We start from the raw sequence: 14,737 nt of genomic DNA, 5'->3' as shown, positions 1-14,737 counted from the left end.
TTTCATTTCAGTCGAGCATCTTTTGGTGATGTTATTTTGTCTAATTTCTCAAGCTGGGACGGGGATTTTGATCTGTTCATGTTTTTCTCAGCATTTATGGGCAGGGTTTGCTTGGACACACTCATGAGGACTTGCATCACATAAATCACTGCAGCACTGGATGGATTTGGGACGTTTCTAGTGGTTGTGCTTTGCAGGGATGGGAACTGGGGCTGCAGCTATTCACAATCTACAGTATATCAATGATGTGGATGGGGGCATCAAATGTACCTATCAAGATCTGCTGTTGATACAAAGCAAATGGCAGTGTGGGCTAGGAGGAGGATGCAGAGACTTCAGGAAAATAGAGATAGGTGAAGTAATTGAACAGGGGCATGGCAAAAAGAATATAACGTGGAAAAATAGAATGGTGGAGTACCTTGAAATGGTAAAAGATTTAAAGGTGTTGGTGTACAATGGGACCTCTGTGTTCTTTTGGAGAAATCACAGAAAGTTAAAATGTAGCTTCAGCAAGCACTTAGAAGACCAATAGCACTTTGGATTTGAGCCTCAGAGAAATTTACTCAGATTATGTACTGCCCCAGTGAGACTGCATCATCAATATTGTTTTTAGCATTGATCTACATACCTAAGGAAATTTTTTGTATCACAACTTAGGAAGTAGAGCAAAAGCTAATCAGATTGGTATCTGGAGTGCTCGGTTTGTTGTAGTAGCCGACAGGTTCTGTACTTCGGGAAAATGAATGGTGATTGAAATGTACAAAATTCTTAAGGGGCTTGACAGGTTAGAAGTGGATTAGGTGTGTGACAAAATACTAAGTTATCAGAAGATTGAGGCCGATAAAAAAGACAATGGGGGAACATTCAGAAACGTTAATGGGAGACGAGAGAGATTAACGAAAGGAGACACAGTTCCAAGTATTGTCAGAGACCAGTTGCTTTGAACCTGAACTGTTTGAAGTTTGATGGACAGGCGATACCCCAGCAGGGGGATAAAAGGAACATGTTCGCTAAGGCAACAGACACACCACGACACAACAAGGTAACGAGACCCTGGAAGTGCGGGGGCCCCCCCACAAGTTGGTGGGAGTTTTGGAGGTCGATCGCGGGACCGACCATAGACGCACAGGGTGAAAAGGTACGATCAGCGGGAACCTGGTGTGTGTGTCTGCCCTTGCCTGGGTGCCGGGTTCACTGCAGAAGAACGATCATATCCAGAATGGAGGGGTCACAGTCGGTGACCTCAGAAGACATTACAAAGGGCTTCCCCAAAAGCTAACTGCGAGAAATATCAAAGGTCTGTTGAATCCGATTTGAATATTATCATTTGCTCTCTCTCTCTCTCCCCCCAACGGCACAACAGCGATTACTGCGAACTGAACTAAACGGAACTGAACTCTGAGTCACTTGAGACTGATCATTTTACCCCTAGACTGCGATAGAGCTTGATTGATTCCTCTTACCCTAGTTCTGTGTACATGTGTGTTTCATCATTGCTAACCCGTCGCATTTATATCCTTATGTTTAGAGTACTGTGTTACTTATTTCTTTAATAAAACTTTCTTAGTTCCAGTAATCCAGACTCCAACTAAGTGGTCCATTTCTGCTGGTTTGGCAACCCAGTTATGGGGTACGTAACAGGTGTTTCAAATATCAAATTGGAACCGGGGTCACAGCCCCCAAATAAGGAGTCATCCATTGTGGACAGAGCATAGGAGAAAGTTCTTAAAGCAGAGCACAGAGAATTTTTGGAATGTTCTATCTATGAGGGCAATGGAGGCTCAGTCATTGAGTACATTCAGGACAGATCAATAGGTATGAAAGTATCAAGCAGGTGATGGTGCTGATATAAAACATCAGCCACAATTTTATTGGATAACGGAGCAGGCATAGTGGACGTTCTTTTGCTTCAATGTTTATGTAAGGTCACCCATTTGGCTCCCAGCTCAATAAGTTGAGTATTTGTGTGCTGAGCAAGGTTACAGGCCCCTCTTAACAGAATCTGGGTTATTTTGCAGTATCTAGGGATTGAGGGTGTGTCTGTAGAATCATGTACTAAGATCAAAGGGAATGAATTGGAACAGCGATTTCACTTCATGTGTCTAGGAGTACATACAAACGTTTGTATATACCCACCAGAGGGTGGTAGCCATAGAGACAATGGAAAGAGACAGCAATCGTGAGTTTAGTTTACATATATTTGAGCTTATTCAGAACCAAGTTCTGTGCACCCGTTATAATGTGTCATATTGTTGCACTGAAGCAAGTACCGTCATAAACTCAGCTTGTTGCCCAGCTGCCCACTTGGTTAAAACCAAACCAATTAAACAACCGAGCGTGGTTGAACTGCTCCAAACTCAAATTTGCAAGCTGAATTTACACTCCAGGAACAATAACTCAGAATAAAAATCAATGCATGAGATTGCCATTAGTCATGATGGTTCTGTTGCCAAGATCCCCTTTTCTCCCTTCATTAGTGGTGCTATTAAAACATCAAAGGGAATAACTGGACCTCGCAAGTAGGAAGGGCTATAAATAGATTGACAACTAGCTGATGCTGCAGAACAGCTGCACAATCTATTGATTCAAATTACATTATTAAAAGAAAGAACTAAAGTTATCATATTCTAAGAGATTTGATCCTCCAACAGAAACGCATGCAGAATATGTAAAGGTTAGGAGATGTTGCATCCCTCAGGAGCTCCCGATCTGCACTAATTTGCAATATCACAGGTGTTCAGTCTGAAGTGTTTCATGCCCACAGGTCTTCAGGAGCACATACAAATGTTGGCCTTGGTAAATTTAGCTTTTTGTCCAAGTCTAATTCTGTTATAAGATTGAAGGGAACATTTTTGCAGCCAGAGGAATGTTTTACCAAACCATGAATGGACATTCACAGAAGCCTCATGGGTTACTGGAGCCAAACTCAAAGTATGGTTGGCATGGTTTCAATCATGCTTTATCCATCATTTCTCCCCTGGCTCAAACCAGGTCACTCATCTCTCTGTTATTACTGGATTACTTGTATGATTAGTGCTGCTATGTTTGCTTTTCACTTCAAAGAAGCTGCATTTTAAAGAAATTGATAAGCATTTTTGAACTCTATAATATTTCTAAGAGAGCACTTTATATAATGTATTTGAACATCATGTTATCTTCTTCCATTACCTTTCAGGAAATTATTGGACAAATAAATACAAATAAAATAACAGTCAAGCCAGTGCACTTAATGAAGTGTAAATGAGTCCGTAAATTGCTGTGTTTGTATGTGCACAGACTAACATGGAAATACAACAGTTATGTACATAGGACCTGAGTGATTCCTCTTTTCAGTAGCATACCTGGTAGCTAATGTTCTGCTCGAAAACTCCCAATCTAACATATTCCCCTGTCACCCTCTCATCGGTGCTTATCCCTTGGGTTCCATTAGATCCTGTCATATCCCATCTCTGAAAAGTCAGAGCAGCTTTGGTGCAGCCTGTTTGAGGCAGGCCGCAGCATACATAAGCAGTGTCTGTTGCCATGGAGATTGGTTTTAGTAGCATGATGTGCACAGTTCCAACACACAAAAGAATAGCTCTCACTACAACCTGCTGCTTTATTATAAAGATAACGCAGTGTTATCTTCAGTCTGCATTTAAAATAAATTCCAATGGCCACATCTTATTAAATTCCTAACTTCATTTTGACAATTATTTCTGTGCAGCAGAGACATTAAATAGGTATATGACTGACACTCTCCAGATTACTTTGATAGGTGCTGTTTAGGCTTCAGGGACCAAAGCTCATCAGAATGCTTGGTATTCAGATAAAGCAGCCTCACTGCGGGCAGTTCCTTTCACAAGATAGGACGTAAAGACAATATTTTATTCTACTAGCAGAATAATCCACCGTTGCAGTTTATCTCACGAGCTTGCTACTGCATTTATTTACTGAAATTCAGAAAAACATATTATTTTGGCATGGAATTTATTTTTTTCTTACAGTGGGAAGAACTTAATACACATGCGCTTTGCCAATTCTCTCGAGAGTGGAACACAAAAATGTACAGTTGGAGAGACAGCACTTTGCAGGGGAAGCTGCACCTAGTAATTCTAGATCACAACACCAGGCCCAGGGAATTGGTATGCTAAGAAGCCACAATTTGTATTTTTATCTCACAGTCACACTTGCACAGGGACACCTAACTTCCACCAATTCATGCCAACCATTTGTTTGGAGGGCAGAAAAGCTACATTCTTGTAATATCATAATAATTTATATTTTTTAGGATTTTAACTAAAGTCAATATAATGTTGTGGACTTGCAATACTAGACTACCAGTTTCCCATTACAGATAGGCAAGGGTAATAGACGAAGCATACTAAAGAGCAAATAAATTTTTAGCTATGTGATAACCGATAACTACTATCAAATAACCCTCTAATCCTAAAAATAATTATACATGTGTGGTTTGTCACTCCTTCAGGAGATTTTTAAAGATATACTGTACTGTTTTCTGTCTACCTCTATCAAGCACTTCTTTCTAAATGTCATCATTATATATGTTTTAAATCTAATTTCTACTTCTTGTTTTTTTCTTGCTGGCCAAGATATTGAGAAGGTAATTTTAATGTGGAGACTGAACAGGTTTGATGTGAATTTTGGGGAGATAATAAATCCGCCCCAACAGATGCAAAAGAAGTCAACACTCTTGACCACTAACTCCAGCATGCTGGGTCTAAGACCAAATGCGGATGAAAAGAACGTGCTGAAGATAAACTGCACCAGTAATAGACCTGTAGTGATGAGAGATACAACCCTGGAAAATGTGACTTGCTTTGTCCATCTTTGTGAGTATATATGGTGGAATGGACGAGGATGTCACAGGCAGGATCAACAAGGCCAGAGTAGTTTTCAATATCTTGAAGAGAGTGTAGATATTCAGAGTCATGTCAAGGAAAACCAAAATCAGAATCTTCAACTCAAACATTAAAACAGTGCTACTATACGGCTCTGAAATCTGGAGAACAACAAAGAAGGCACAACAAAAACTGTAGGCTTTCATCAACCAGTGCCTGAGAAGGATCCTAAACATCAGATGGATGGACAAAGTAACCAACCAGATACTGTGGGAAAACTCCAACCAGGAATCCATAGAGATACAAATACGCAAGTGGAGATGGATTGCCCATACCTTGGGGAAGCCAACCAACATCACCAGGCGGGCATTGAAATGGAATCTCCAAAGAAAGAGGAGAAAGGGACATCCAAAGAACACATGGAGGAATGAGGTCAAGGATGAAATTAGATGATGGGGACACTCCTGATCCACCCTTGAGAAACTGGCTCAGAACAGAGGACGATGGATATGGGTCCACTGGGATCTAAGGACCCAAGAAGAAGAAGAAGAAGAAATCCATCAAATTGACAGCCCTTCAGGCTGTAATCCTGGGGTGGCCTGGTAGTGTAGCAGTTCGCATAATGCTATGACAGCGCCAGTGAACTGGGTTCAATTCCACCTCTGCCTGTAAGGAGCTTGTGCGTTTTCCTTGTGGCCACATGGGTTTCCTCTGGATGCTTCAGTCTCCTCCCACACTGCAAAGATGTACAGGTTTTGTAGGTTAATTGGTTACGTGGATGTCACTGAGCTGCATGGCTCATTGGGTCAGAAGGGCCTGTTACCGTGCTATGGCTCTAAATAAACAATAAAAGTAAACAAGCAAAAGTCAGCTGTAATCACACTAGCCTGTCTTTGTATCAGCAGAGAGCCCATAAACACGTTCTAATCTTTAAGTTAGTGTATTTTTACACACTTTTAAGTTTAATCTCTGTGCTAAAATTTCTGAAGATCACCATGATAGAGTAAACTGGAACAGCACTCTAGAAAATGAAAGGGTCAACAATTTTATGGCACTACCATGATTCCCAGATGTTCTCTGACTTCCTGTGGGAAAGGACATTCACAATGCATTTGGTCATTCTACATTTTAAAGGCTTATTCTACCACATTAAGATCTTATTGAAGACTGCAGATAGGGAAAGTTTGACACTACACTCATGGACTACTGATCACTGACCTATAGTTGGCAGAGAGAGGTAGGAGAAATGGGCCAAGAAGAGAAATGCAGCATATACTCTAGAGACAGCAGACGCAACTCAGAAAGCATGTTCCATAGTCAGAGGCTTGGTCTCTTCGATATGTCTGAATAGTGGTGTCTAGGAAGCTCATATCAAATCAGTTGGTGACCAGTATTTTATTAAAGAAGACCTGCTTCCTGACAGAACTGGTATTTTTGTGTTGTTGGTTGCTGTCAAAATCAGTGCTACCCGCAATGATTTCTGTCTTTCGATCTTTTCAGGTTTGCCACAGATGTACCTTGTACACTACATTTACCCAACCATGGGTGCATTAGGCTGGTGGCTCATGAATTGTTTGCTAGGGTTAGGCAGTCATACCAAGTTCACCTGTGCCAATCAGAACAAAAGAATATGTCTTTCTGTCCTGTATATGCAAAGCATATTCCATTATAAAAATGTAATGGTATTGCATATTTAAATATGAACATGCTATCTATTTGTGCAGGTGTGTTTTAGTTTCTATTGAGCTGAAGATTCATCTGGTATATATTTGAGAACTGTTGCTTCTCAAATAAGTCAACAGTTCAAAACACATTTTCACCAGGAGCTTAAGATATGTAAATCAAGTGTGGACTTGTAAGTAAACCTCTCACCCCTTTGAATACATAATTGCTGTGTCTCAATGACTATGCAGTAATTATATTGGTGCCCTCAGATAACACAAACTATTTGTTAATCACTTTGTGCTGGTGTGCAGTTGCAGAAAGATGCTTCTGGCAGCGTGTTTCACCTGACCTCATGATATTAAAACCAAATATGCAGCATAAATTTACAATCTATCCTTGTTCAAAACAAGTGGGAACCAATACCCACGCAGTATGAAATGGAGAGCATGCTGACCCAGTATGAACAGCAGCCAATGCTCACATAGTACAACATGGCAGCCAGTGTTCATGCCAGATGAATGCCTGTTGATACTGGTGCAGTACTAATGACAGCTGTTTCTTGCACAGGTCAAAACAGTGGTTGATACAGACTCAGTCCAAATGATAAACAGTACACACAGTCTACAATAATGACAGCTGACATCCACACTCATCAAATACTGTACGAGCAATCAAAAGTGTTTGTCTCTCCTCTGTTACTTATTTAGCATGTTTACACCTTTAGCTAGTGGGTGCCATGGTAGAATAGCGGTTGGTGTGATGCTTTTACAGCTATGGAGTTCAGAGTTCAATGCCAGCACCATCTGCGTGGAGTTTGTGTGTTCTCCCTATAAGACCATAAGACATAGGAGCAGAATTAGGCCATTCAGCTCATTGAGTCTGCTGTGCCACTCCATCATGGCTGATCCCAGATCCCACACAACCCCATACACCTGTCTTCTCGCCATATCCTTTGATGCTCTGACCAATCAGGAAACAATCAACCTCCCCTTAAATATACCCATGGACTAGGCCACCACGGCAGTCTATGGCAGAGGATTCCACAGACATACTTCGCTCTGGCTAAAAATATTGCTCCTCACCCCTCTAGTTCTGGATACCCCCACCATAGGAAGCATCTTTTCCACATACACCCTATCTAGTCCTTTCAACATTCAGCAGGTTTCAGTGAGATCCCCCCACAATCTTCTAAATTCCAGTGAGTACAGGCCCAAAGCTGCTAAACGCTCCTCATGTGTTAACCCCTTCATTACCGGAATCATCCACGTGAACCTCCTCTGTACTCTCTCCAGTGACAGCACATCCTTTCTGAGATATAGGGCCAAAACTGTTGACAATACTCTGAGTGCAGCCTGACTAATGTCTGATAAAACTTCAGTATTATCTCCTTATGTTTATATTCTATTCCCCTTGAAATAAATGCCAACATTGCATTTGCCTTCTTTACCACAGACTTAACCTAAGTTCCTCTGCACATCTGATGTTTGAACCTTCTCCCCATTTAGATAATTGTCCACACTGTTGTTCCTTTTACCAAAATGCATTATCATACATTTCCCAACACTTATTCCACCTGCCACCTTTTTGCCCATTCTTCCTATTTGTCTAAGTCCTGCTGTAATTGCATTGCTTCCTCAGCACTGCCTACCCCTCCACCTATCTTTGTATCATTCGCAAAATTTGCCACAAAGCCATCAATCCCATTATCTAAATCATTGACAAACAATGTGAAAAGTAGCGGCCCCAATACTGACTCCTGAAGAACACCACTAGTCATTGGCACCCAAGCAGAAACAGCCCCTTTTATTTCTACTTACTGACTCCCGCCTGACAGCCAGTCCTCTATCCATGCCAGTATCTTTCCTGTAATGCCAATAGGATTTTATCTTGTTAAGCAGCCTCATGTGAGGCACCTTATCGAATGCCTTCTGAAAATCCAAGCAAATGGCATCCACTGCCTCTCCTTTGTCTACCCTGCTTGTTATTTCCTTGAAGAACTCTAACAGATTTGTCAGGCAAGCTTTCCCTTTACAGAAGCCATGCTGACTTTGACTTATTTTATCATCAGTCTCCAAGTACCCCAAAACCTCATCCTTAATAATGGACTAACTTTCCCAACCACTGAGGTTAGGCTAACTAGCCTATAATTTCCTTTCTTTTGCCTTCCTCCCTTTTTAAAGGGTGGAGTGACATTTGCAATCTTCTAGTCCTCCAGTACCATACTAGAATCAAGTGATTCTTGAAAGATCATGACCAATGTATCCATTATCTCTTCAGCATCCCCTCCTGAGACTCTGGGATGTAGTCCATCTGGTCCAGGTGACTTATCCACCTTTAAACCTTTGAATTTGCCTCACACTTTTTCCTTTGTAATAGCAATGACGCTCACTCCCGCTCCCTGACACTCACAGACCTTCTGGCACACCGCTAGTGCCTTCCACAGTGAAAGCAGGTGCAAAGTACTCATTAAGTTCTTCTGCCATTTCTTTGTTTCCCATTATTACCTCACCAGCGTCATTTTCCAGTGGTCCAATATCAACTCTCACCTCCCTTTTACTCTTTATATAACTTTTGTTGGATTTTAAAAGCTTTCCAGTCATCCAACTTCTCACTCCCTCAGAGAAAGTGGGAGGAACTGAAGGAGAATTTGTTGAGGGTGAGGAACAGCTCTGCCAGATGGAAGAGGATAGAAATATAGAAAACCTACAGCACAGTACAGGCCCTTCGGCCCACAATGCTGTGCCAAACATGTACTTACTTTAGAAATTAACGAGGATTAACAATAGCCTTCTATTTTTCTAAGCTCCATGTACCTATCTCAGAGCCTCTTAAAAGACCATATTGTATCCGCCTCCACCACCATTGTCGGCAGCCCATTCCACACACTCACCACTCTCTGTGTAAAAAACTTACCCCTGACATCTCCTCTGTACCTACTACCAAGCACCTTAAAACTGTGCCCTCTCGTGTTAGCCATTTCAGCCCTGAGAAAAAGCCTCTGACTATCCACAATGCCTCTCATCACCTTATACACCTCTACCAGGTCACCTCTCATCCTCTGTCGCTCAAGGAGAAAAGACCGCGTTCACTCAACCTATTCTCATAAGGCATGCTCCCCAGTAGAGGCAGCATCCTTGTAAATCTCCTCTGCAACCTTTCTATAGTTTCCACATCCTTCCTGTAGTGATGTGACCAGAACTGTGCACAGTACTCCAGGTGGGGTCTGACCAGGATCCTATATAGCTGTAACATTACCTCTCAGCTCTTGAACTCAATCCCATAGTTGATGAAGGCCAATACACCGTATGCCTTCTTAACCACAGAGTCAACCTGCACAACAGCTTTGAGTGTCCTATGGACTCAGACTCCAAGATCCCTCTGATCCTCCACAGTGCCAAGAGTCTTACCATTAATGCTACATTCTGTCATCATATCTGACCTACCAAAATGAACCACCTTACACTTATCTGGGTTGAATGCCGTCTGCCACTTTTCAGCCCAGTTTTGCATCCTATTGATGTCCCGCTGTAACCTCTGACAGCCCTCCACACTATCCATAATATCCTCAACCTTTGTATCATCAGCAAATTTACTAACCCATTCCTCTACTTCCTCATCCAGGTCATTTATAAAAATCATGAAGAGAAGAGGTCCCAGAACAGATCCCTGAGGCACACCACTGGTCACTGACTCCATGCAGAATATGACTCATCTACAATACTCTTTCCCTTCTCTGGGCAAGCCAATTCTGGATTCACAAAGCAAGGTCCCCTTGGATCCCATGCCCCCTTACTTTCTCAATAAGCCTTGCATGGGGTACCTTATCAAATACCTTACTAAAATCCATATACACTACATCTAATGCTCTACCTTCATCAATGATTTTAATCACATCCTCAAAAATTTCAATCCAGCTTGTTAGATGGTGGTGGAGGGACTTTTGTAGAGAAAGAAGCAGAGAGCTTCTTCATGGAGGATAAAATATTATAGGGTCTGACCATCCATGATGAAAATGGAAGGTCAGGGCCAGTGAAATGGAAGTTAGTGAGTTTGGTGGCAGTGAGTGGGAAATCGCTAGATCTGATGAAGTTAGTGACGATATGAGAGACAATAACCTGATGGTGTGGAGTGGGGTCTTTTTCAGGGGGTAAGTAAGAAGAGGTGTTTGCGAGTTGCTGCCTGGCCTCAGCAAGATAGACAGTCCACCACACTACAACAGCACTCCATTTGTCCGCACGTTTCGTGGTAAGATTAAGATTCGTGTGGAGAGAGTATCTCTTCTTGGATACCCTGCTCTGGATCTTTTCCTCTCCAATTACTGAGAACCTTACCCCTTCTTGGAATATTAGCTTAGATTATGGGTCAAAGATGGAGGCGATGGAAGAAGATCTTGGTGTTATAGCAAGAATGGAACTCACTGAGGTGCAGGTGAGGAAGGACAGAGGTAAACTCCTTCTTGAGGACTGATTTTCAGAGAATCTCCTACATCCCAAGGTTTTTCATTAAAATCTGCCTATTGTCATCTGTTAAAAATAATCAATGTTATTGACGTATGGGCTGGTTTGAATTTGAATTATTGTAAGTATTCCTGTGCTTTTACTACATACGATATTTAAAGACATATGTATGATCTTCCCTTACAGATGAACAAACATCAGGTTTGAGTGTGTGTTGGCATAAACATAAATCCTTTCAAAGACTGCATTTCAAAGTTAGTTATTACTCCTTAGGAAGAATAATAGAGCTGATGTGTGCTATTGAAATTTATATTGAAATAACTGCCATTGAATCATCTGGTTTAATCAATGTAATCAGAAAAGAGCAGCCTCCGTGCAACATATTTATATTTTTCCCATCCTGATTGTACGAGTTAATTATTAAATAGATTTTATACTTATTTAATTTGGAATGTTGAACTGTAATGATGAACTCCATCCCAGTTTAATTAATTATGTTATGAATCATTGCCACTAGGGTGTCAGTTTTGCAAAGTTGATAACAATGTTGTTTCTGAATCAGAAAACATCAGTGTTTTGAACTTAGCAAAATTCCTTAACATTCTGAATCAGAAGGTTAATATTTATACCTCATTTATACCATCTGGATAGCCTCCAACCATGGTGGCATGAGATTTCAGCAATTACTCTTCCTTCCCCCTTCTCTCTTTTTCCATTCCCCATCCTGATTCCGCTCTCACCTCTTCTCTTCTCTTCAGCTGCCCATCACCTCCATCTGGTTCTCTTCCTCCTTCCCTTTCTTCCATGGTTCACAGTCCTCTCCTATTAGATTCCTTCTTCTTCAGCCCTTTACCTCTTCCATCTATCACCCCCCAGCTTCCTACTTCATTCTTCACTCATCTGGTTTAATCTATCACCTGCCAGCTTGTATTCCTTCCCTCCACCCACAACTTATTTATTCTGGCTTCTGGTTCTCTTCCTTTTTCTAGTCCTGAAGAAGGATCTTGGCCTGAAAAGTCAACTATTTATTCACCTTCATAGATGTTGCCTGGCTTGCTGAGCTCCTGCAGAATTTTGTGGAAGTTGGTTATGATTTCAAGCCACAGTTCAAAGTTTGAATACATAATCTAAGCTAATATTCCAAGAGAGCAAAGAGTGCAGATTCAAATATGCTGTTTTATAAATGAACTGTTATTTATTTCTTTCAGTTCAGGTAATTTTGCCGGATTGTTCAAAGAATTTGCACTGTATTTTGGCCAATATTGCTCATCTATCATTTAGTTCATTTGTTGAATGTGGGATCCTGTTGTGCACAAATTGATTGCTGTGTTTTCATGGTGTAAAACTTCTTCATTTCATTACTTGTGAACTGCTTTAAGACATTCTGAGGATACAAAAAATATTATATTCATTCAAACTGTTCACAAAATTTCCTCGATTGTTCTCTACAATTAGTCTAAAAATTTTCAATCAACAAAATAAATACAAATTGATTCTCTGCAACTAAATTATTCCCAAATATATGATAGTCAGTCTGCATTGCGAATCGCAAACAGTGTGTGTTAAGGGGATATTGATGTGTCCTACTTCACTGCAGAATGGAACAAGCAATAATGAACAAGTAAATGACTGTTCTTTCACAATCTTTTCTCATTTCTTCTTTTTCAATGCAAACTGAAAATGGGCAGCAGACAATTCAGGAAAGGAATCGAAAGCTATAGAGTACAACGGAAGAGAGTAGTAAGGCACCAATGAAGAGGCACTCAGAAAGGTTAACTATAATTCCATTTAACGAAACAGATTCATATTTCTGGGTTCTCCAATCTTAGGTGGCCAATTGTCTAAGCCTAGGGGACAATTTGACATTTTCTTCTGTACTGAGAATATCATAAAAACATTTCAGTCAGGAAATATAAAATATAATGCCGATTACAAAAATGAGGCAATCATTCCCTTGCCCTGCTTCACTATTCTGTTAGATCTTATCCAATTTGCTCCTAAACCCGACTTTCCTGTCTTTGTTCCATATTCTTTGATATCCTTACAAAATTCAAATACACCATTCTCAGTCTTAAAGCACTGATTATCTAATACAATGCACAGCCTTTGGAAGAAAGATTCAAATGTTCATAAACCTTTTTGTGCAGAAGTGTATCTAGATTGCAGACCAAATAGTCCACTTCTAAACTGAAAATGATTCTCCATTGTTATTAGTTTCCAACCTCTCTCCCCAGGAGGAAATTGTTCCTTTATGCAAGCTGTAACAAATCCTATTAACATTTTAAATGCTTTCAGTCTCGTACTATCAACAGAATATAAGCTGCGGTTATGCAGCCATAAGCTTAAGTATACAATCTGTTGGACTCCGATGTTTTAAACCAAGGTTCTTTCAGAAGTCAGGAAAGAGGGACAAAAATTGTTCCCCCATGATTGTTTGATTAAGTGATAATAGAACAACAGAGAGATTTGAAAACGAAATTTGATACCAGTTTACTAGTTGAAGGAGATGGAGAGTCAAAAGATCTAAGAACTAAGAGGGAGCTGGCTTCGAGCTCAGCTTTTTTATATTACACAGATAAGGAAAATTTCATTCAAATTCATAAATAGAAGTTAACCAATGAGAAAGCTCTTATTCAAATAATACAGCACCAAGAGAAGCTTCCAGAGCTTCCCAAAATGATATCAATATAACCACGAGGGGTTACATTGAACAACTGCATATACCTACTGTGGTCACTAGGAAGCAGATTAAACTATTACATGCAGATAAGAATTACTTAAAACACAAGTAAGTGTTAAACTACAAAGAAAATATCAATTAAACATTTGGAACTGCAAGACTTTTATCCAAGTTTTGAATAAGTATGTTAACAATTTAGGGCCATAGAATAGATTCCCGGCACTCTGCCCATCAAACCCCACCAAGAAGCATATCTACTCTTTCTCCACTTTGTCTCACATCTCTTAACCGATTCCCATCTCTTAAACTATAATCATCGTTTATAGGGAAATTTATTTAATGCTTTCTGGGCGTTCATACAGATCAGATCCATGGAGATTTGTTAATCCACCTGCAGTGATCATCTCAAAAACAAAATCAACTGAATTAGTTAGATAAATTCATGCATAACAAAACTATATTGACTCTCCTTGATCAGCTCATACTTATTCAAGTGCACATTTCCTACATTTCTAACTACAGATTCCAGTAACTTCCTTTTAACTGATCAGTTGTGAAGAAGTTACTGGAATTATAGGCTTGTTTTTCCTCTGTCAGAAGAACAAATTTCTGGATCTGTGTTCTGCTCCTGGTTTATTTCTGGGCATAGATTGTGATCACTGTCCGAATGATATGTTTTATAAACACATATTAGCTTAACATAGTTTTCCTACAAGTTGTATTTTCACTATTTATAGATTGGACCTTGCCCATAAATAAACTGGGAATGGGTTAACCTCCAGGTTATCCCTAGAGACAGGGATCCTATTGGATCACAATGTAACACAAAGTGAAACACAATTTATTTACATTTTTATTTAAATCATTCCTTATACTTTATCCATACTCTGCCAGAAAGAAAATGAAAGTAATCTTGCTCAAAACAGGACAGAAGAAGGTTGTAAGACAATTTTACCAGATTTCCCATCCATCCCCATGACTTAGAAATATCCACATTGCTGCACAACTTTTAAGCATTTCCCAGTTATCATGAGGTTAAATGAGGGTGGGAGTGATGTACAAGGGAGTCTGAAAATAGGTTTTGCATTCTTTTT

The sequence above is a fragment of the Mobula birostris genome, chromosome 2 (genome assembly GCF_030028105.1).
Source record: "Mobula birostris isolate sMobBir1 chromosome 2, sMobBir1.hap1, whole genome shotgun sequence".
Classification (NCBI taxonomy): domain Eukaryota; kingdom Metazoa; phylum Chordata; class Chondrichthyes; order Myliobatiformes; family Myliobatidae; genus Mobula; species Mobula birostris.
The sequence above is the reverse complement of the archived record's forward strand: the minus strand, read 5'-3'. Positions refer to the sequence as shown.